At 40.7% G+C, this 22,907-nt stretch overlaps 1 long non-coding RNA gene across 1 annotated transcript; it reads left to right on the plus strand.

The window, feature by feature from the left end:
* Nucleotides 1-388: 388 nt before the first annotated feature.
* Nucleotides 389-14,550, plus strand: LOC139034382 (uncharacterized). Its single transcript, XR_011486834.1, has 3 exons — nt 389-507; nt 9,205-9,313; nt 13,517-14,550. It is a non-coding gene; the product is annotated as an uncharacterized lncRNA (long non-coding RNA).
* The last annotated feature ends 8,357 nt before the right edge of the window (nt 14,551-22,907 follow it).

Below are 22,907 nucleotides of genomic sequence, written 5' to 3' on the forward strand. Positions count from 1 at the left end.
TCCAGCCAGCAGCGCACCAAAACCCAGAGGAGAACCAACTAATGTGACCGCATTTACCTGAGGGAGCCCAGCTCAGATCATCGCAAAAACCTCCCAGCTGATCTTAACCCAAATTACCAACCCACTGATTCATAAGCTAACTGTCACTGTTTTAAGCAAGTAAGTTTTGAAGGAATTTGTTACAAAAAAAAAAAAATAGGAATACAATGAAAATCTCAGAACCTTAGAACTTATTTTAACACAAATGAATAGAATTCATATTTGCATGTTAAAACACCAAAAACAATTGTCTTCAGAGACTAAAATAAAAATCCTCCCAAAGTCAACTGATACCGTAGTAAGTCAGCTACATGATGGCAAAGACATATTAGCGTCAGGCACAGGCAGAGAATGTTATCAAAATGATGTCAGAATGACTCAAAAAAGAACATTAAGGCAGATGGAGTCAAATCACAGCTGCTACAGTGAAACATAACCCTGTGCTGTAGGATTCCCTTGTGAAATGAGGTAAATTAAAACTAATTTAGGTGAAGACTAATATAGTTCAGTGGTAGAAATTGTGCTGTGCTAAGTCACTTCAGTTGTGTCCAACTCTTTGAGACCCCATGGACTGTAGCCCACCAGGCTCCTCTGTCCATGGGGTTCTCCAGGCAAGAGTACTGGAGTGGGTTGCCATGGCCTCCTACCAGGGGATCTTCTCGACCCAGGAATCGAACCCATGTCTCCTGCATCTCCTGGACTGCAGGCAAATTCTTTACTGCTGGGCCACCGGGGAAGCCTGGTGGAAGAAATTAATTATAGGCTATTTCAGAAGAGAATATCATAGCATTTTAAGCCACAGTATCAGGGGAAAACAAATCATGGCTAAGAAAAGACTTTGTAAAACCATGTATAATTGGTGAGAAAAATTATTTGTTATTGATTCCTGAAGGATATGCCAATGAGGCACAAGTGAGCTGAAAAAAAAACAAAGTAAGATCTTTTTTAAAAAGGAAAAGAATAAAAAAAAGAGAGAAATTTCATTTCAGCCTAGACTAGCCATCCTGTTAACAAACATCAAGGAATTCATTTGGCAGAAGAGGAAGAGGCGGAGAGAGATGAGGAGTTTTCAAATATTGAAGGCTGTGGGTTCTCGGCTGATGACTCAGCTTTCTGAAGCAGGCAATTCCCCGTGCAAAGCCCAGCTCAGCAGCTCTAAGAGGCGAATTGTTAATTGCTCACTCATCTCACCAAGATAAATTAGCCTGCCTGTCCTGGTATGAGAAGATAGTGGCTGCAATGCCCACACTGGAGTTCGATGGCCAGATGTGACCATTTGTAATGAGGGCTCCCTGGGATCCACTAAGAGTGTAAGGCCACCTGAGACTCCTCACCAGCAGGGATAAAAACTGGGGAACACAGGGTTGATGACAAATGAGCAAGAATGACGGCATGCAGGCTTACCAGTAAGGGTGACAGTATAGTATATTGTCCAAACTGAAAAAAACTAGGGGAACAAAAGGAGGTTCCATTAATAATTACTCTGAGACCACAGGGGTGGAGTGACCTGGAACTGTCCCAACTGGACCCAAGAGTCAGCAGACTCTTTATTATGTATACATATGTATCATAATCAAAGAAAATCAAAGGGATTTTTCATTTTAAATCTCTTAAAAAGTACAAGGGCATCAAGAGGAAACTGGTAAAAGATTGTGACTTAGCAAGAAATGACAAGGCAGTCCTGAGTGACCCTCTTGGGAAGAGGCAGGCCATACTTCCTGCATCCAGGAGGAAACAGCCTAGAAAGATCCAGAAACCAATCAACCGCCTCAGGAGAAGACATGCACCGTAGGGGTTGGTGACTCACTGCTGAGAGACATGACTGCTTATGAAACAAAGCTGAGCAGAGAGTAAACAATATTCCTGGTGCAGATATTTAAGAAAGAAGCTTTTAGAGGTATATTATCTGTTCATTTTTAACAAGTGTTTACTGAGAGACAACTCTGCTAAACATTCCTATAGGTAACACAGAGAGTAACTAGACAGACGAGGTCCCTACTATCAGGAGCTGACTTTCAGGTGGGAGACACACAATAAAACACATAAATGCATGTCCTTATAATCGAGGTAAGAGCTATGAGGGTAATGAGAACAATGCTGTAATAGACAGTGTCTGTGCGTGGTGAGTGAAGTGATAAATAATCAGTAAGGAAAGGCCTGAGAGAATGACTTCTGAGCTGAAGTTCAGAATGGAACTCGTCATGCAAAGATCTTGGGGAGGAGAACATTTCATACAGAAGAAAAGAGCTGCTACAACAAGTTCTACAGTCAGAATTAGCCAACACAGCTGAAACAAAGGAAGGCAGGGAGAGAGTGATAGAAAACGGGATAGAGAGTCTGAGAGGGATCAGATAATGTAAGAATTTGGGGTTTTCTTTGCATGGGCCAAGAAGTCATTAAAGGTTCTCTGCAGAAAAAGACACAATCCAATTTACCTTTGAAAACGAGCAATCCCACTTCTGGGCATACACACCAAGGGAACCAGATCTGAAAGAGACACGTGCACCCCAATGTTCATCGCAGCACTGTTTATAATAGCCAGGACATGGAAGCAACCTAGATGCCCATCAGCAGACGAATGAATAAGGAAGCTGTGGTACATATACACCATGGAATATTACTCAGCCATTAAGAATTCATTTGAATCAGTTCTAATGAGATGGATGAAACTGGAGCCCATCATACAGAGTGAAGTAAGCCAGAAAGATAAAGAACATTCTAGCATACTAACACATATATATGGGATTTAGAAAGATGGTAACGATAACCCTATATGCAAAACAGAAAAAGAGACACAGATGTACAGAACAGACTTCTGGACTCTGTGGGAGAAGGTGAGGGTGGGATGTTTCGAGAGAACAGCATCAAAACATGTATATTATCTATAGTGAAACAGATCACCAGCCCAGGTTGGATGCATGAGACAAGTGCTTGGGCCTGGTACACTGGGAAGACCCAGAGGGATCAGGTAGAGAGGGAGGTGGGAGGGGGGACTGAGATGGGGAATACATGTAAATCCATGGCTGATTCAGGTCAATGTATGACAAGACCCACTACAATATTGTAAAGTAATTAGCCTCCAACTAATAAAAATAAATGGAAAAAAAAACCCAAGATATTTAGCACATAAACAAAAATAAAAATCTACTGTTGAAAAAAGGGGAAAAAAAAAAAAAGAAAGCGAGTACTTACAAAACTGAAAGAGATTCACAGACTTAGAAAACAAACGTATGGTTATCAGGGGGAAGGGACAGTTAGGGAATTTGGGGAGGTCGTGTACACACTGCTATATTTTAAATGGATAACCAACAAAGACCTATTGTATAGCACAAGGAACTGTGCTCAATATTATGTACCAACCTGCATAGGAGGGGATTTGGGGGAGAGTGGATACATGTATATGTATGATTGAGCCCCTTCACTGTTCGCCTGAAGATGTCACAGCATTGTTAATCAGCTATACCCCAATACAAAATGTTTTTGGTGTTAAAAACAATAAAAAATTTTAAAATAAATAAATAAACTGAGCACTCCGGCTGATCCCTGGAGACTAGGTTGTAACCAGACAGGAGAATTTGGAGGAGTCAGTGGATTGACTGGAAAGGGTCACTTTTCATTCCAATCCCAAAGAAAGGTAATGCCAAAGAATCCAACTACTGCATAACTGCACTCATCTCACATGCTAGCAAAGTATTGCTCAAAATTCTCCAAGCCAGGCTTCAACAGTACATAAACTGTGAACTTCCAGAAGTTCAAGCTGAATTTAGAAAGGGCAGAGGAACCAGACAGCAAATTGCCAACATCTGTTGGATCATCAAAAAAGCAAGAGAGTGCCAGAAAAACATCAACTTCTGCTTCATTGATTATACGAAAGCCTTTGACTGTGTGAATCACAACAAACTGTGAAAATTCTTCAAGAGATGGGAATACCACAACATCTTACCTGCCTCCTGAGAAATCTGTATGCAGGTCAAGAAAGAACAGTTAGAACTGGACATGGAACAACAGACTGGTATTCCAAATTGGGAAAGGAGTATGTCAAGGCTGTATATTGTCACCTGCTTATTTAACTTCTATGCAGAGCACATCAAGTGAAATGCTGGGCTGGATGAAGCACAAGCTGGAATCAAGATTGCCAGGAGAAATATCGATAACCTCAGATACACAGATGACACCATCCTTATGGCAGAAAGCCAAGAAGAACTAAAGAGCCTCTTGATGAAAGTGAAAGAGGAGAGAGAAAAAGTTGGCTTAAAACTTGACATTCAGAAAACTAAGGTCAGGGCATCCAGTCCCATCACTTCATGGCAAATAGATGGGGAAACAACGGAAACAGTGACATACTTTATTTTCTCGGGCTCCAAAATCACTGCAGATGGTGACTGCAGCCATGAAATTAAAAGACGCTTGCTCCTTGGAAGAAAAGTTATGACCAACCTAGGCAGCATAATAAAAAGCAGAGGCATTACTCTGCTGACAAAGGTCCATCTAGTCAAGGCTATGGTTTTTCCAGCAGTCATGTACAGATTATAAAGAAAGCTGAGTGCCGAAGAATTGATGCTATGGTTTTTCCAGCAGTCATGTACAGATTATAAAGAAAGCTGAGTGCCGAAGAATTGATGCTTTTGAGCTGTGGTGTTGGAGAAGACACTTGAGAATCTCTTGGACCGCAGGGAGATACAACCAGTCCATCCTAAGTGAAATCAGTCTTGAATAATCATTGGAAGGACTGATGCTGAAGCTGAAACTCCAATACTTTGGCCACCTGATGCAAAGAACTGACTCATTTGAAGATATCCTGTTGCTGGGAAAGATTGATGGCAACAGAAAAAAGGGATGACAGAGGATGAGATGGTTGGATAGATCACTGACTCGAGTTTGACATGAGTTTGAATAAGCTCTGGGAGTTAGTGAAGGACAGGGAAGCCTGGCCTGGCGTGCTGCAGTCCATGGGGTCACAAAGAGTCAGACATGACTGGAGTGACTGAACTGGACTGTTATAGATATTAAGCAAAGAAGTGATTTGCATAAGCAGAGATGGAGAGAGGCTGTTTAGTTTGGGCTCTGTTCTGCTCATGGTTCTGAAGTAGAGCTTGTGAGGGAGAGAAATAGAGACCAAGGTGGGCTTTTACTTGGTTAGCTGAAAGGACAGTGCCATACACTGAGATACTGACAGCTGGGGAAAATACAGGTTTACTTCTTCCTTGTAAATATTAAACTTGTTGTTGCTCAGTCACTAAGTCATGTCAGATTATTTGCAATCCTATGGACTATAGCACTGGGCTCCTCTGTCCTCCACTATCTCCCAGAGTTTGCTCAAATTCATGTTCACTGAGTCAGTGATGCCATCCAACCATCTTCTCCTTTGTCTCCTACTTCTCCTTTTGTCTTCAATCTTTCCCAGCATCAGGGTTTTTCCAATGAACCGGGTCTTCCCATCAGGAGGCCAAAGTATTGAAGCTTCAGCTTTAACGTCAGTCCTTCCATTGAATATCCAGGGTTGATTTCCTTTAGGATTGACTGGTTTGATCTCTTTGCAGTGCAAGGGGTTAAACATCAAGAATATAATTGTATATAAGACTCTAAATGAAAGGAAATGCCAGAAGTTGAGTTATAAATTTTGCAATCATTGAATATAAATGTCATTTAATCCGAAGGACTAAATGAAGTTAGCAATGGAGGAAAAACAAATAGAGAAGAGCGTGTGCCCAAAACCCAGCTATGTGATACTCTAACATTTAGATGATGTGCTAATGCAGCCAACTCGACAAACAGGAAACAGTAGCCAATGAAGTAGAGGGAAAATGCAGAAAATGCTGTGTCATAGAAGCCAAGAGAAGCCAGTACACTAGGAAAGACACGGCAGTCAGCTATATATACACTGCAGAGTGACTGAGTAAGGAGAGACAGAGAGCCACCTTTGGATTTTATAACATGGAGACAGATAATGGCCTTTTCAAAAAGCACAGTGGGCAGAGATTCTCTACTGAAATTGAGAAAGTAAAGAACTGGAGACTGCAATTTCAGAAAGGTCTTTCTAGAAATGTTGCTAGGAGTCCTAACTTCTCCTGTAGATTCATGAGAAACTAGTAACAGTGCTCCTAGAGTCTAGTTCTGGAGGTTCATTCCAGATTGCTTTTGTAGCTTAGCAGGGCTGACTCAGTCGGTCAGGGTTAGGTCAGTAAAAGAACACGCTGACACAACAGGTATTAAGTTCCAAAAGTTCTCTCTTTCTGTAAAGACCACTTTTGAATAGAAAGTGCTCACTCTTACATTGTTATCTAGATAAATGGTTAGTAAACAGGCCTCATGAGTCACATCAGACCCACCACCTCCTGTGTAAATGAAGTTTTACTGATACACAGCCATGCACATTAAAATACAGATTGGCTCTGTCTGCTTTTGCACCACAGTACAGAGTTGGGATGGATTGGGGGCAGGAGGAGAAGCGGACAACAGAGGATGAGATGGTTGGATGGCATCACCGACTCAACGGACATGGGTTTGAGTAAACTCCGGGAGTTGGTGATGGACAGGGAGGCCTGGCATGCTGCGATTCATGGGGTTGCAAAGAGTCGGACACAACTGAGCGACTGAACTGAACTGAACAGAGAGTTGGGTAGTTGTGACAGAACCTACGTCTCACAGAGCTAAAAATACTTTTTAGCCCTTTAGAGAAAAATTTTCCAATCCTGATCTAACAAATTCCTACAAATATATGGTACCTATAAATATATAGAACCTATAGAAATAAATTTATAAATAGAATGTATATATATATATATGTATAACTGAATCACTTTGCTGTACGGAAGAAATTAACACAACACAGTAAATCAACTATGCTTCAGTTAAAAAGGGAAAAATAGAAATTTAGTTTCTGCAAATACGGAGAGTTTTACAGGGGCGAAGTCTTCTCCACTGGATCACTGGTTACAGTGCATCCTGTCCAGCTTGAGTCAACAACTCTCTAGCAAAAGAAGTGCTTCAGGGGGTATGCATGCTCTGCTAGTTCTCTGCTTGTACATTTTCCCCATTTATTGTTCCTGAGTCAGTCAGTAGCGTCCGACTCTTCCACATCTCCGTGGACTATAACCTACCAGGTTCCTCTGTCCATGGGGATTCTCCAGGCAAGAATACTGGAGTGGGTTGCCACTTCCTTCTCCACGGCATCTTTCCAACCCGGGGGTTGAACCTGTGTCTCCCGCACTGCACGTGGATTCTTTGCCACTGTGCCACCTAGGGAGTGTTTTCCATTACACCCCATTATTTGTATCTTCCCCCTAACTCTAGTGGCCAACGACTAGGACCCCTTTACCACATGATAGGTAATGACTTGAACATTTTTTTCCACATTGTACTACAGCTTTAAAATAGTAGTATATGAGAAGTAGATTATAGATTATTAGAAAATGGGGGATAATATAGGTATGTTGTCATTTCCCAGACCAAAACCTAAAGTTTCAAAAAGGATAGGATTTTGGCTAGGTATGCTGATTATCACTGATGGAGAGAGATATTTGACTGGAATCCTAGGTCACTGAATCCTTGACTAGCTGACTCTGGAACAGGTCACACTGTGTAAGGAGGAAGGTATATTCAGAGAATAAATTCCAGGAACATGCAAAGCTCTTTTCCTAACTAATTCTGTGTTACTGCAGTGGGATCTACTTCCATGGTGAACTGGGTGCTGAAAGTTCAGTGTGGGATTTGCTATCCAAATTAACAATTTTCTCTTGTCCTCCCCAGGGTACAAACACAAATAGCTAGCTAAATCAGCACCAAACCATCTGCTCAAACAGGAAACAGAGGCCACTGCAAGGCTTCCTTTACCACTCCCCAAACCTAGAGTGTGGGCTTCCCCGGTGGCTCAGCAGTAAAGAATCCATCTGCAATGAGGGAGACGTGGGTTTGATCCCTGGGTCAGGAGGATCCCCTAGAGAAGGAAATAGCTACAGTCCATGGGGTCTCAATGGACGCCATGGACTGTAGTCCACCAGGCTCCTCTGTTCATGGGATTCTCTAGGCAAGAATACTGGAGTGGGTTGCCATTCCCTTCTCCAGGGGATCTTCCCAACCCAGGGATCGAACCCAAGGCTCTTGTGTCTCCTGCACTGGCAAGCAAGTTCTTTACCACTGCACCACCTGGGATAGTGACCCACTGACCCATAGATCTAGATAAATAGACAGGTATCAGTACACATCTTCTTCCTTGACTTTGGAAAAAGGGAGTAGGGCATGTATCCTTGAGTTCCACCTAGAGGTTATAGAATGTCTCTGACAAAAGATATATCATGATGACTAATAAGAAAATAATTTGTTATTCTGATTGAAAGGACTTTTAAGTTGAAATTGAAAAGGAAGATGAAATATTCTTAGTTAAAATGGGAAAAAGTATTGACAGTCAACACTGCTTCTGACATTGAAAAAAAGAAAAAGATTAACAGTGGATGAAGTGCCAGGTAATTCAAAGGAGAACATAGTTGAAAGCACAAGAATCTACATATGTTTCAATAGATATACCAATGCATTCGATCTAGGTTAGGGGAAAAAAGTCAAGGTGAACTTGAGGCTTAGCAAAGAAGATCAATTTTACCTCACAAGCATGGTTGAGACCTGATGGTACAGAATTCATTACAAAGTCAGTGATCAAAAGGTATATCTTGTTCAAAAGAAATCAATCAGATGGAAATGGAAGCAAAATGAAACTGCAGCTTAAGGAATTTGTAGCTGAATGTAAATCTACAAATATGAGGATGTCAGTGCCTAGGAACTGTTAGGATGAAGGAAAAAAAGGAGACTTGCAGGCAGACTAACATAGTGGGTGTATTGCTACATGAGAATATATTAATGCATTTCTGAAATGGATAACAAACCTAGACTGGAGTTACAATAGAGATATATGGGATGTTAGAAGGGACTCTACTCTCCTGGCTTCAAGTGTCTGTGAAATAACATTCATCCCAGGAAGGGCCAGTATGACAGTAAAACTTCTCCTTTTCCCACCTCTCCATGACTTCCCAGCACTGGAAGAGGAGGGAGTTATCCATCTGGCTAAGTAGAAAGATTCTGACATCAGTTGATTTGCTTTTCTGATAGGAAAAACACAGTGATACAAAAGTCAGATGTCACCTGTTGTCTTTATCTCTCTGATCCCATTCTCAGGACTCGATACAGTTAAGACAGTGACTCCTCCCCTGGATGGATAATCATCTACCTGGTTAGGAGCTCCACCTTGAAGTTGCAGAATACTACTGAGAACAAGAATATCCTGGTGACTGCCTTAAGGGATCCTCTCCTCACAAGACTCCCGAGATCCAATCAGGAAGTGCAGTGGTGGTTGCAGGTCCAAGCCACCTGCTCCAACCAAGTCTAGTAATAATAGTAATGGAGATAGATCTAGATATAGTAACCTCATTTGTCCGTTTTGATATCTATTTCTCACTTGGACTCCTAAAATTCTAATAATGGGGTGTGTGTGGGTATGTGTCTGTGTGTGTGTGTACGCTCAATCACTCAGTCATGTCCAACTCTGTGTGACCCCATGGACAGTAAGCCTACCAGGCTCCTCTGCCCACGGGATTTTCCAAACAAGAATACTGGAGTGGGTTGTCATTTCCTACTCCAGGAGATCTTCCGAACCTGGCTTTCTTGTGTCTCCTGCATTGGCAGGCAGGTTCTTTACCACTGTGTCACCTGGGATGCCCAGGAGTTATTTCCATTTTTTAACTATCTAAATAATCAAGAAAGACAGCTCTATGAAAAATGTTATTTTCAGAGCTCACGGCTCACCTTGGTCTTACGTATCCTTTTATCTTGAAAGTGAAAGTTGCTCAGTCGTGTCTGACTCTTTGTGACTCTATGGACTATACAGTCCATGGAATTCTCCAGGCCAGAATACTGGAGTGGGTAGCCTTTCCCTTCTCCAGGGGATCTTCACATGCAGGGATTGAACACAGGTCTCCTGCATTGCAGGTGGATTCTTCACCAACTGAGCCACAAGGGAAGCCCAGGAATACTGGGGTGGGTAATCTATCCCTTCTCCAGCGAATCTTCCCAACCCAGGAATAGAACCAGGGTCTTCTACATTGCAGGTGGACTCTTTACCAACTGAGCTTGCTGGAGATCTAAATCCTTCAGTCTCTTGTGATCCAACTCAGATCTCGTTTGACTATCATAGCCAAGAAAATTTGAGTTTTCTCTTGACTGTAAATTCCTTACAGCAGAAACCAACAAATCACAAACTTCTTTGTACATAATCATCTTCACTTTTAAACCTGCTCCCACCTCTGTCAAAGAGTTAGGAGCCTCAGGGTCACTCTAGGCTCCTCTTCAATTCACACTCCTTTATGTCTTCCCTGACAATATGCTCCATTTGCCCTGGACTATTCCAGTTAATGCCAGATGCCCCTGGCGTAATTATCAAAATGCCAGCTTTCACTCTCCAAAGTACCCTTGATAGGTGATAAATTATATGGTTATCCTAAACCCATATCCAACTCTGCTTTCTTCCTATGTTTTAAACTGAGTCTCCCTTTTCCTCCATCCTTAAAATATAAGTTTTAGTTCAGATGCCCATCAAGTCTCAATATTGTTAACAGCCTAATTACTCTTGCAGAGGCAATACTTCAAATCCATTTTTCACAGCTGCCAGAGCAGTCTGTCTGAAACTCAAATGTGTCCATGCTACCTCCTTATTGAAGACCATTCCATAGTTCCCAACAGACAGGCTCAAACTGCAATGTCTGGCTTCCCATTATATCTAATATCTCACTCATTTCTACTGTAAATCCTCTTTTGGTCTCTGCCCATCTATCTCCTCTACCTGGAATACCCTTTCCTTCACTGCCTCCTTTCCTCAACCTTTATGGAAAATTGTTGGTAATTAGAACTCAGTAGAAACAGCATGTAATACCTCATCACCTCTGATCACCCCTGGTTTAGATTATAGGGCCTTTCTCTATGTTTGCATGACAACTTGTATTCATCACTATTGAATTTATAGTACCATGTTTTTATGATTTACATCTTTGTTTGTCTCACTGGATTAGGAGATCCTTGAGAATGAAGAATTACTTCTTCCTGATTTGGGGGACAACAGTTAGAAATACCAGTCCATATAGACAGTCCAGAATTTTTTTCACAATATTTATTACAAAACGTTAAACAGAGAGAGAAAAATAATACTAGAAGCATGTGAAGAGCTGCCACTTGGATTTGATCATTATCATTTACTAATCTACTTCATCAAATCTCTATTCATTTCAAAGCTATGACAAACCTAGACAGCATATTAAAAAGTAGGGACATCACTTTGCTGACAAAGGTCCACATAGTCAAAGCTTTGGTCTTTCCAGTAGTCATGTATGGATGTGAGAGTTGGACCATAAATAAGGCTGAATGACAAAAAATTGATGCTTTCAAGTTGTGGTGCTGGAGAAGACTCTTGAGAGTCTCTTGGACAGCAAGGAGATCAAACCAGTCAATCCTAAAGGAAATCAACCCTGAATATCTATTGGAAGGACTGATGCTGAACCTGAAGCTCCAATACTTTAGGCACCTGATTCGAAAAGCCGACTCACTGGAGAAGACCCTGATGCTAGGAAAGATTGAGGGCAGGAGGAGAAAGGAGACATCAGAGAATGAGATGGTGTAATGACATCATGGGCTCAATGGACATGAGTTTGAACAAACTCTGGGAGCTAATCAAGGACAGGGAAGCCTGGAGTGCAGCAATTCATGGGGTCACAAAGAGTCGGACATGACTTAGCAACTGAACAACAACAGTAAATTAAAGACACTGATACATTTCACTCCTAAATCTGTCAATATGCAAATCATTAATTAAAGTTCATTATTTTATTTTTTTCTTTTAAACATGCATGCATACAATGAAATGCATAAATCTTAAGTGTATATTTACAGAGTTTTGATAAACATATTTATGTAACTTATCTTTTCTCCATTGAATTATCTTTGCATCTCTGTCAAAAATCAGCTGACTAAATTTGTGTGGATCTATTCCTGAGTTCTTTATTCTATTATACCAATTGATGTGTCTATTCTTTCACTAATACTATGCTGTCTTGATTACTGTATCTTTATGATAACTCTCAAAATAGGACATTTTTAGCTGATATCATTTTCTTTCAGCTTGAAGAACTTCTTTCAACACAATATAGTTCTAGTTCAGGTATACTGGTGACAAATATTCTTAGTTTGACCTAAAAATGTCTTCATTTTGCTTTTATTCTGGAAGGATATTTTTTCTCGACAGAAAATTCTGGATTACCAGTTCTCCCTTTCAAGCTCTTTAAATATTTTTGTTCTAGTGTATTCTAGACTCCATTTTTCTCTAATGAGAGATCAATAACGATTTGGATTTTCATTCACATTTATAAAATCTGTTGATTTTCTCTGGCTACATTCAAGACTTTCTCTTAATCACTGATTTTCAGAAGTTTGACTATGTTTTGTATGGCATTCTTTGTATATATTCTGCTTAGGTTTGCTAATCTTCTCAGATTTGAAAATCTATTAAATTTGGTGGTGATGTCCTCCACCAAAGTTAAAAAAAAAAGGCCATTATTTGTGTGGGGCAAACTGAGGCCTTTGCTCAGTTTATAAGCCACACCAGTAGGAACTTATCTAGAGCCTTCCCCTTTTTCTAAGTGTTGATTCCCCTTCAGAAACTACCTGCATTTTGTTGCTATCCAGCACTTTCTGGCCATTGGATTTGCTTTTTAGTTTTGTCTTGTTTTTGTCTAGACTTTACAGTTGTTATCTGCAGAAGGGTCAGTCAGATAGAATCTTATTCAGACATTATTAGGAACAAGACTCAACAATTCATAAATATTTATTGAATTAAACTTTAGTCTGGCACCTCAAGGACAGAGATCTTTATCTATTTATTTATTGGTATATCACAAATGCCGAGAATCGTGCATGGTATATTTTAAGTATTCAATAAGCCTTTGTTGAATAAATAAACAGATGAATGGTTATTACTGTAATGCCTTATACACAATTGACATTTACATTTCCCATGTACCTTAACTGACTTTCCCAGAAAATAAGCATGTACTAAAAAGGAGTATAACCCATAATCTCTTTCCAAAATTAACAACTGTTAACATCTTGTCATATTTGTTTTGTGAATCTTTTTAAATGAAAGATTCATAAAATTAGATATAAAGTAGAAGATCCCATAATATATTAACTTTTTGCCCTAACTTTGGGCTCCAGTGTATATATCTTTTCACCTCAGTTACAGAGTATTCATTAATCTTTCAATTTTCCAAAGGAAGGAAGGAACATAAAACTCAGGTGGTATAAGTGATTCTTCTAAAAGAGTTCAATAGGCAAATACATTAGAAAAAAGTGCTATATGCAACAAAATAAAACTTTATGTTAAGTCTTCCCAGAGCTGTTGGGCTGGCCAAAAAGTTTATTCATGTTTCTCTTTTAACTATTACAGAAAATTTTGAACTTTGGCTAATCCAATAATATCAACCCATGTTGTAAACCACTGAAGATCGTGTGCAGTGCTGCAGTGCCTGGCACTTCCCAAACCTACCCAACCGTGGAACACTATCCTAGAACACATCATGGGACCACTGTCCCCTGAAACTCACTTTGGGGAAAGCTAATATGGAAGAATCCCATATTCCTGAAGCAAAAACTTGGGACATGAAAAGTCATCCTTTGATCAAATGGATCAGCTTCCTACTCTTTTGTTCCCTAAATTATCCTTCCTCCACTGAGCCTGGACTTCATTCCTATCTTTCCATTACATTTGCCTTAAGTCAAGTCAGCCATCGTCCTCGGTTATTTACATGTTGATCCAAACATAAAAGAGAATAAAACAGCTGAGCAGACTGAAGGAGCGATTAAGAACCTGGAGATATGAGGCAATTGCTTTCAAGAGGATTCGCCCAGCACACAGAGCTTTCTTTCATGATTAAATTCTTTTTGAAAACCTAAATCAAAGGTACAGCCTATCAGAGAGCTAGAAAATCCATAATAAAAAAAAGTCATTGATGAGAGCCATTTTGTTATTATACTGAGTGCTTTTGACAGCATTCGCTGCCTAAGCACATGCGGGAAATGGCAATACATGCTGAACACTTCCTTTATATACAAAATTCTACAATAAAGTGCCCAATGATAGAGAAAAAAAGAAATCAAACACAGTTGGCAAGTCAAAGCAAGCAGAATTAATGCCTCCGAACCACGGCCCAGGCATCTCCAGCTCCCCAAGGAGACTGGCTGGAAACTATAGCTTTCGTTCAGTCCTTTCAGAACTCTATTAATTTTTTTCTGCTCGGCTGAGTCAGGACTATATAGGCGACAGGCAAGGGGCAGGGCAATCCTTTTTTAAAACTCTTCAAGCAAGTCCTTGAGTAGGCATCAGTAATATCCAAGAAGTAACAAGCATGAGAAATAAGTATGCTTGGGGGCCAGCAACATTTTCTAATCAAGGACCGAAGAGTCCCAAGCTGGGTACAGCACATACAACACATACATAACCTAATCAATTATGCTGCTTCCCTTGATAAAAATGTCTTCCATTGTGGTATTCTCATTTCTTGTTTTTAGTTTGGAGACACTGACGTCAAAAGCAGTTTAGGGAAGGGTAGAAGGAAGTGAGGCTTCCCAGGTGGCAAGAGTGATAAGGAACCTGCCTCACAATGCAGGGGATGTAAGAAACACAGATTCAGTCCCTGAGCTGGGAAGATCCCTTGGAGGAGGGCAAAGCAACCCACTCCAATATTCCTGCCTGGAAAATCCCCAGGGACAGAGGAGCCTGCTGGGCTACAGTCCATGGGGTCACAGAGTCAGACACGACTGAGAGACTGAACAACAATAAAATGCAGAAGGAAGTGACAGTCCGAGTGATGCGTCCTTAGATCTGCCCTAGTTTGGCAGACAAGAAAGTAAATTGATAAAACCAAGTAAGCCTTTTTATGTGGGAACCCAGAAATCCACCCCATGTGATTAGGGGCATCAGGTGAGAAGCAGAATGCTTTCTGGCCACAGGGTTCATCATGGACTAAGAACTTATCATTTTCTTTCCTTTTTAAAAAGTGAAAGCAATAATTTTCTGATTGCCATAGAAATGTTTTCCCATTGATTTCATCATACCAAACCAAGAGGTAAAGTGAAGCAAGTAAAAATCCCTCCAAGATCCAATATGCCTAGATAAGTGCTGTTAACAGCTTGGTTCATGTTCATCTAGATTCCATGATACACAGATTACACGCTTCTAATATGTTATAAAAATGGATTCCTCCTTTGTATACTATTTTATAACTTTATTCCACTTAACTGTATATCATGATCATCTTTCTATATCAATAATTTCAACATCATTTTGAATAACTATAAAACATTCCCTTAATTGGCTATATCACAATTCACCTGCCTAAGCTCATGCTGAATATTTAATTTTCACTATTATAAATGTACTTACTTATACAGCTTTGTTTATTTCCTATTTATCCAGGGAAAAAATCTAGATGTACAGCTGCTAGGTCCAGAGCATACACAGATGAAATCTGTATACATTTTGCCAGGTTTCCCTGATGGCTCAGCGGGTGAAGAATTCACCTGCATTGCAAGAGCTGTAGGAGATGTCTGTGTCGGGAAGATCCCCTGAAGAAGGAAATGGCAACCCACTCCAGTATTCTTGCCTGGGAAATCCCACGGACAGAGGAGCCTGGTGGGCTACAGTCCATGAAGCTGCAGTCAGATACACCTGAACACACGAGCACATACATTTTACCAGCAGGGGAGCGGGGAGTATATTAGCTTACACTCACACCAACAGTATGTTAGAGTCAGCACTGAGCTTCTGTACTGGGGATCTAAGAAACTTCTCACCCCAACTGGGGCTTTCCCCACATAATAGAATCTGAACTCACCAAGGACAGAGTCTGACACTTCACCTTTATATTCTCCAGTGCACTAAATGGCATTGGTTCTACACTGGATACCCAAACAAGGTTCTGATAAACAGGCCAAGCTCCTATCATGACCTCCAGACCCTACCGTTCTGTTCACACCCATCACCTTTCCAGCTGCTTCCCCCACAACTCTTCTCCTTTGCTGCTTCCAACCACATTGACAGCATTTCTGCCCCTCCAACACACTTAGCACGCTCCCATCAGAGCCTCGGCATCTGCCTTCTCCTCTCTCCGGGGCTTTCTTCCACTGATACCCATGAGACTCATTCCCTTAGGATGCTGTTGAAAGGCCCCCCTTTTATCAGTGATGTTTTCCTATCTTAAATTCCAACTCCTTCAACCTTCTCTATCCTCCTTCCACTATATCTGCTTTCTCAAGTATCTTTGTTACCATTGGCGCTAGTGGTTAAAAAAAAAAAAAAAAAAAAAAAAACCTGCCGGCACAGCACAGCCCCTATGTCTGTCACTTGCTTACCTTGCTTCCTTTCTGCCTCTGCCCACCAGGGCAGGAATTTTTTCTGTTTTATTCACTGCTACATCCCGGGTACCTAGAAGAGGTGCTCAGTGAATATATATTAAATGAAGAAGTTAATTTTTGAAAATAAAGAATGAGTGAAGATATCGGCAAGCAGAAAGTTAATTGCTGGAAACATAAAGGAGGGCACAATGAAAGTATACTTGTAGGTGAACAGAATAAGCTAAAATATAGACCTGATAATGTGTACATCATCTGAGTTATACAGCCATTCAATGGATACCAGAAGTTGGAAGAAGAAGAATACAGACAATCTATGAAAAGCTTATAGTCTGTTTGGGAACATAAAACTCATGACAGTTTTTACAAAATATTATAAAGCAATTGTTGTCTTTGTTTTTAGTCTATAAGTCGTGTCCAGCTCTCTGAGACCCCATGGACTGTATCCCACCAGGCTCCTCTCTCCATCAGATTTCCTGGGTAAGAACACTGCAGTGGGTTGCCATTTCCTACTCCAGGGAAACAAAACTCAGACCTTGCCCTCAAGGACTCTACAAGCCAGCCATGCAGATTACCACTTAATCTACTTAATAGGGGGTGCTATCTGTAGCAGACATGAGGGGCCCTTGACCCAGATGCGTCTATAAGGGAGGATGGGGGCACTGCCAGGAAACGTGGTCCCCAAGTCCAGATGTGAAGAACATCAAATAGGAATCAGTCAGACAGTACAAAGGAAGTGCTTGCAAGAAGGAGCGCCACCTGCGCAAAAGCACAAAGGCAAAGAGAAACTGGAGCTGTGGGGAGGGGGCCGCCCGCCGAGGCAGAGAGCCTGAGACAGAAGCAGGACGTGCAGCTGGAGAGGCGAGCAAGCCCAGGGGATGGGAGGGACGGGGGTTCTCTCCTGGGTCCATCTCTGCCCCAGAGACACTGGGCTCCACGGGAGGAATCAAGAAGGACAAGTCAGTCCTAATCTTTAATAAACTCATTTCACTACATTTCAGACATACGGAATGGGCTAAAAGAGAGCAAGAATTCATTTAATAGGATCTGAAGCCTCTGCCAGAACCAGCAGACGAAAGTCAAAAGATAAAAGGAGAGATTCAAGACCTCAGCCCTCCTGAGGGCTGCAGAAACAGGTGCCCTGGGCAACAGAGTGGGCAGGGTAGCCGGGTGCCCTGCATTCCCGCAGTGGTCCTGGCTGCTTCCTCTGGAGATGCGGAAGCCCTGTGGACAGAAATCCGAGATATACAGGGGGAGTTGGCTTATTTTTCCATCGTTTCCTTTCCTCTCATAGCTCCATCTGTTTTCCCATCGCTAGTGATTCATAGGGTGCTTGTCTGATCAAAATTGACATTCATTTAATAAAGAACTGAATCTATGACGAACTACAAAAGCCTTTCTACTTTATGTTGTTTATCATCATTTTCCCTCCATTGTGACAAATAATTGGGGAAATGAAAACAATTGGCCTCTAGCCTGAGCGTATGTACTAAAAAAAAAAAGGGTAGTTTCATTACAGTAGCATTTCTGCAGGTCAGCCTCATCAGGAAAACTTAAAAATACTGATGCTTGAGTCTCACCTCCAGATATTCCCATTAAGTGGGTTTGGAATAGTGATTATAACATGCCTATTAAAGTTTCTAAGAAGTTCAATTATAAATATTAAATTTGACAGTGTATCATCTCAAATCTTCCAAATTTATTTCACTATGGGACCAACTATTTTTTGGCGGATCTATTTTTTTTTCCCCCTTAATTTTTTGGCTGTGCTGAGTGGCATGGGGGAACTTCCTCGATCAGGGATCAAACTCTTCCACAGTCTTAACTGCTTGATCACCAGGGAAGTCCCTAGCAGAACCATTATTAACATCTAACAAAACACTAATCTTCAGCGAAAAATAATTTGAGAAGTGCTAGTCTTTCTAAGGAAACAAATTCCCAGGAATAATTTGTATATTATTACCATTTCTTACTTATTATCAATCATATTTGAATAAAACCCTAGAGAGAAGAGAGAGGCCTAGACTTTCATTAATCCTCCTCATTTAGGTACAATTATTTTATGACAAATGATAAGCAAATAAACAAGCATGAAGACTCTGCTCTTCTATAAAAGACCACTTTTTAAACAGGGTAAGAAGGACTTTCTGGGAGGCTCAGTGGATAAACAATCTGCCTGCAATGCAAGCAAATTCGACTTGGGTTCAACTCGGGCTCAACCCCTCGGGTTGGGATGATCCCCTGGAGGAGGAAACGGCAACCCATTACAGTATTCTTGCCTGGGAAATCTCATGGACAGAGGAGCTGGCGGACTACAGTCCATGGGTTCACAAAGAGTCGCACACGACTTAAGTGATTGAGCACACACAAGAAGCCCATTACCCGCTGATTCTGTCCTCCGCTCATCCAGTTGAGCTACAGTAAAATCTGCTCCAAGACAGCAAATAATATTTTCTCAAAGCAAATATATCAATAATTTACAACTCTGCCTCATTTTTCTTATGACCTCTGGGCATAGGTTTGTGATCCACAAAATAACTAGTCCAAGTAAGTAATGTAATAAATATTAAATAAACCCTTTGGAGGCAGTCCATGGCAGTGAAAGCAGCACACCCTCTTGTAGCAGGCAACCTGAGTTTAAAGCACATCTCCAGTACTTATTAGTTTTGTGTCCTCCAGCAAACTTACCTCTCAGATCTCAAGTCTGGCCACTAAAGTGAAGATACCTGAAATACGTAATTTTCAGGACTCTTGGAGGACTAATTTATATACAGAAGCTAATGGACTTAAATATGGTACCCAATAAATATTTGCTGACTAATAAATAATTTCTAAAGTAATGAAAGTTATTTTTTATCAGAAATTGCTTCAAAATGTTTTTCCAGGTATAATGTGAGGTAACATTTAAAATAAAGGCATCTTTTTCTGTTCAGGAGGATTTTTGAAAGAATGAGCATTCTGCTGGAAGCTCAAACATATACAGCCCTCAGGTATAGTTGAGGTCACAATCATTCTCATAAATGCTCAATTTTCTATTCCTGAGCAGATGCTAACAATGAACTCCTTTACATTTGTCTGCACAAGCATCTTAAGGCCAAAGGACAGGTTAATGGGCAGCCGAATTTGGAGTTATTGACGAAAACGAACATACTTTATGTCTACTCTCAGGCTTTATCTTTGAGAAAGAATATTGAAAGACTGAAGAAATTGTAGGGAAAACTCCTGCAAATATCTATTCCAAATCAGATCTAAAATACTCAGAATGCTCCAATCCCAGAAACTCACTTCTTTGAGCCAATGACAATGCTGTTTTATTCATGTTCTCAGAGACCAAATGTAAAGTAACCTGGAAATGTAAATATAATGAGTAAGGTATTCCATCTCACAAGGTAATTTTACATTGCTATTTATTAAAGATTTATTAACTGTGACCACTCTTATCTTTACAAATGGATTCCCACTCTAGGACACTTTATAAAGGAACTGAGAAGAAATGGTTGTCATCTTCTCTCATTCAAACTCCCTGACACTGAAGAATCCTTGAGTTGCTTGCTTTGGGTTAGAGCTTAAAGTTAAAAATTCTTTAAAATTCTCTCCTTTTTTTAACAGTTTTATTGAGGAATGATTGACATACAGAAAGCTATAGATAGTTAATGTACACAACTTGTTAGTTTGGAGATAAGTTTCTCAGGGGGCTCACTATAAAAGAATCAGCCTGCAATTCAGGAGAAACGGGTTCGATCCCTGGGTCAGACGATCCCCTGGAGAAGGAAATGGCAACCTATTCCAGTATTCTAGACTAGAGAATCCCATGAACAGAGGAGGCTGATGGGCTATAGTTCATGGGATTGCAAAGAGTCAGATATGACTTAGCAACTAAACAACAACAACAATACATCCCTGAAACTCCCATCATTATCAATGCCACAAGCTTACCCAAAAGTTTCCACTTGCCCCCTTTATATACTGAGGGATTTTTTTCCCTTTTGTAGTAAGAGCACTTAACATAAGATCTGCTCTCTTAGCATTCAATACAAAATTATTCATCATGAGCCCTATTTTGTACAGTAGCTCTCCAGAAACTATTTTGCAAAGTGGAAACTATGTCTCTTTTGACCAACATTTTCCCATTTGCCCATTCCCTGCCCTCCTCCCCGGCAATCACCATTCTACCCTACACTTCTATGTGTTTGACTATTTTAGAGTCCTCATATAGATGAAATCACGCAGTATTTGTCTTTCTGTATCTGGCTTATTTCACTTAGCATGATGTCCTGCTGATCCATCCCTAATGTGACAAATGGGAGGATTTCCATCTTTTTTCAGGCTAAGTAAGATTCCGTTGTATGTATATGCCACATTTTTTTTAAATGGAGGATAATTACCTTACAGCATTGTCTACATTTTTAAAAATCCATTCATCTGTTGATGGACACTTAGATTGCTTCCCTGGCTTGGCTATTGTCAATAATGCTGCAATGAACATGGGAATACAGATATCTCTTTGAGATTCAGATTTCACCTCTTTTGGATATACGCCCCAAAGTCAGAAAATTCTTCACATGACCTAGAAAACCAACTTGTCTGTCTGGTTGCCACTCACCCTCTGCTCATTTCTAAGCCTTCATACTCCAGTCATATTTATACTATCCTTTCCTCCAATTCTCCTGTTAGTCTAACTACTTACTCAGTCCCCTTTGATCATCTTTTTGCCATATCCAGCTGGGTTTTTGTCCCTATTAGTCATTATGAAACTTACCATTTCTTCAGTTCAGTTCAGTTCAGTCGCTCAGTCGTGTCTGACTCTGCGACCCATGGACTGCAGCACGCCAGGCTTCCCTGTCCATTGCCAACTCCTGGAGTTTACTCAAACTCATGTCCATTGTGTCAGTGATGCCATCCAACCATCTGATCCTCTGTCATCTCCTTCTCCTCCCGCCTTCAATCTTTCCCAACATCAGGGACTTTTCCAATGAGTCAGTTCTTCACATCAGGTGGCCAAAGTATTGGAGTTTCAGTGAATATTCAGGAATATTCAGCACTGATTTCCTTTAAAATGGACAGTTTGGATCTCCTTGCTGTCCAAGGGACTCTCAAGAGTCTTCTCCAACACCACAGTTCAAAAGCATCAACTCTTCGGCACTCAGCTTTCTTTACAGTCTAACTCTCACATCCATATATGACTACTGGAAAAACCATAGCTTTGACTGGATGGATTTTTCAGTAATGTTTCTGCTTTTTAATAAGCTGTTAGATGGATCATAGCTTTTCTTCCAAGGAGCAAGTGTCTTTTTTTTTTTCCATTTATTTTTATTAGTCGGAGGCTAATTACTTACAACATTGCAGTGGTTTTTGTCATACATTGAAATGAATTAGCCATGGATTTACATGTATTACCCATCCCGGTCCCCCCTCCCACCTCCCTCTCCACCCGATCCCTCTGGGTCTTCCCAGTGCACCAGGCCCGAGCACTTGTCTCATGCATCCAGCCTGGGCTGGTGATCTGTTTCACCCTAGATAATATACATGTTTCAATGCTGTTCTCTTGAAACATCCCACCCTCACCTTCTCCCACAGAGTCCAAAAGTCTGTTCTGTACATCTGTGTCTCTTTTTCTGTTTTGCATATAGGGTTATCATTACCATCTTTCTAAATTCCATATATATGTGTTAGTATGCTGTAATGGTCTTTATCTTTCTGGCTTACTTCACTCTGTATAATGGGCTCCAGTTTCATCCATCTCATTAGAACTGATTCAAATGAATTCTTTTAAATGGCTGAGTAATATTCCATGGTGTATACGTACCACAGCTTCCTCATCCACTCGTCTGCTGATGGGCATCTAGGTTGCTTCCATGTCCTGGCTATGATAAACAGTGCTGCGATGAACATTGGGGTGCATGTGTCTCTTTCAGATCTGGTTTCCTTGGTGTGTAAGCCCAGAAGTGGGATTGCTGGGTCATATGGCAGTTCTATTTCCAGCTTTTTAAGAAATCTCCACACTGTTTTCCATAGCGGCTGTACTAGTTTGCATTCCCACCAACAGTGTAAGAGGGTTCCCTTTTCTCCACACCCTCTCCAGCATTTATTGCTTGTAGACTTTTGGATAGCAGCCATCCTGACTGGCATGTAATGGTACCTCATTGTGGTTTTGATTTGCATTTCTCTGATAATGAGTGATGTTGAGAATCTTTTCATGTGTTTTTTAGCCATCTGTATGTCTTCCTTGGAGAAATGTCTGCTTAGCTCTTTGGCCCATTTTTTGACTGGATCATTTATTTTTCTGGAGTTGAGCTGGAGGAGTTGCTTGTATATTTTTGAGATTAATCCTTTGTTGCTTCGTTTGCTATTATTTTCTCCCAATCTGAGGGCTGTCTTTTCACCTTACTTATAGTTTTCTTTGTTGTGCAAAAGCTTTTAAGTTTCCT

Source organism: Odocoileus virginianus, chromosome 1, assembly GCF_023699985.2.
Source record: "Odocoileus virginianus isolate 20LAN1187 ecotype Illinois chromosome 1, Ovbor_1.2, whole genome shotgun sequence".
Lineage (NCBI taxonomy): Eukaryota > Metazoa > Chordata > Mammalia > Artiodactyla > Cervidae > Odocoileus > Odocoileus virginianus.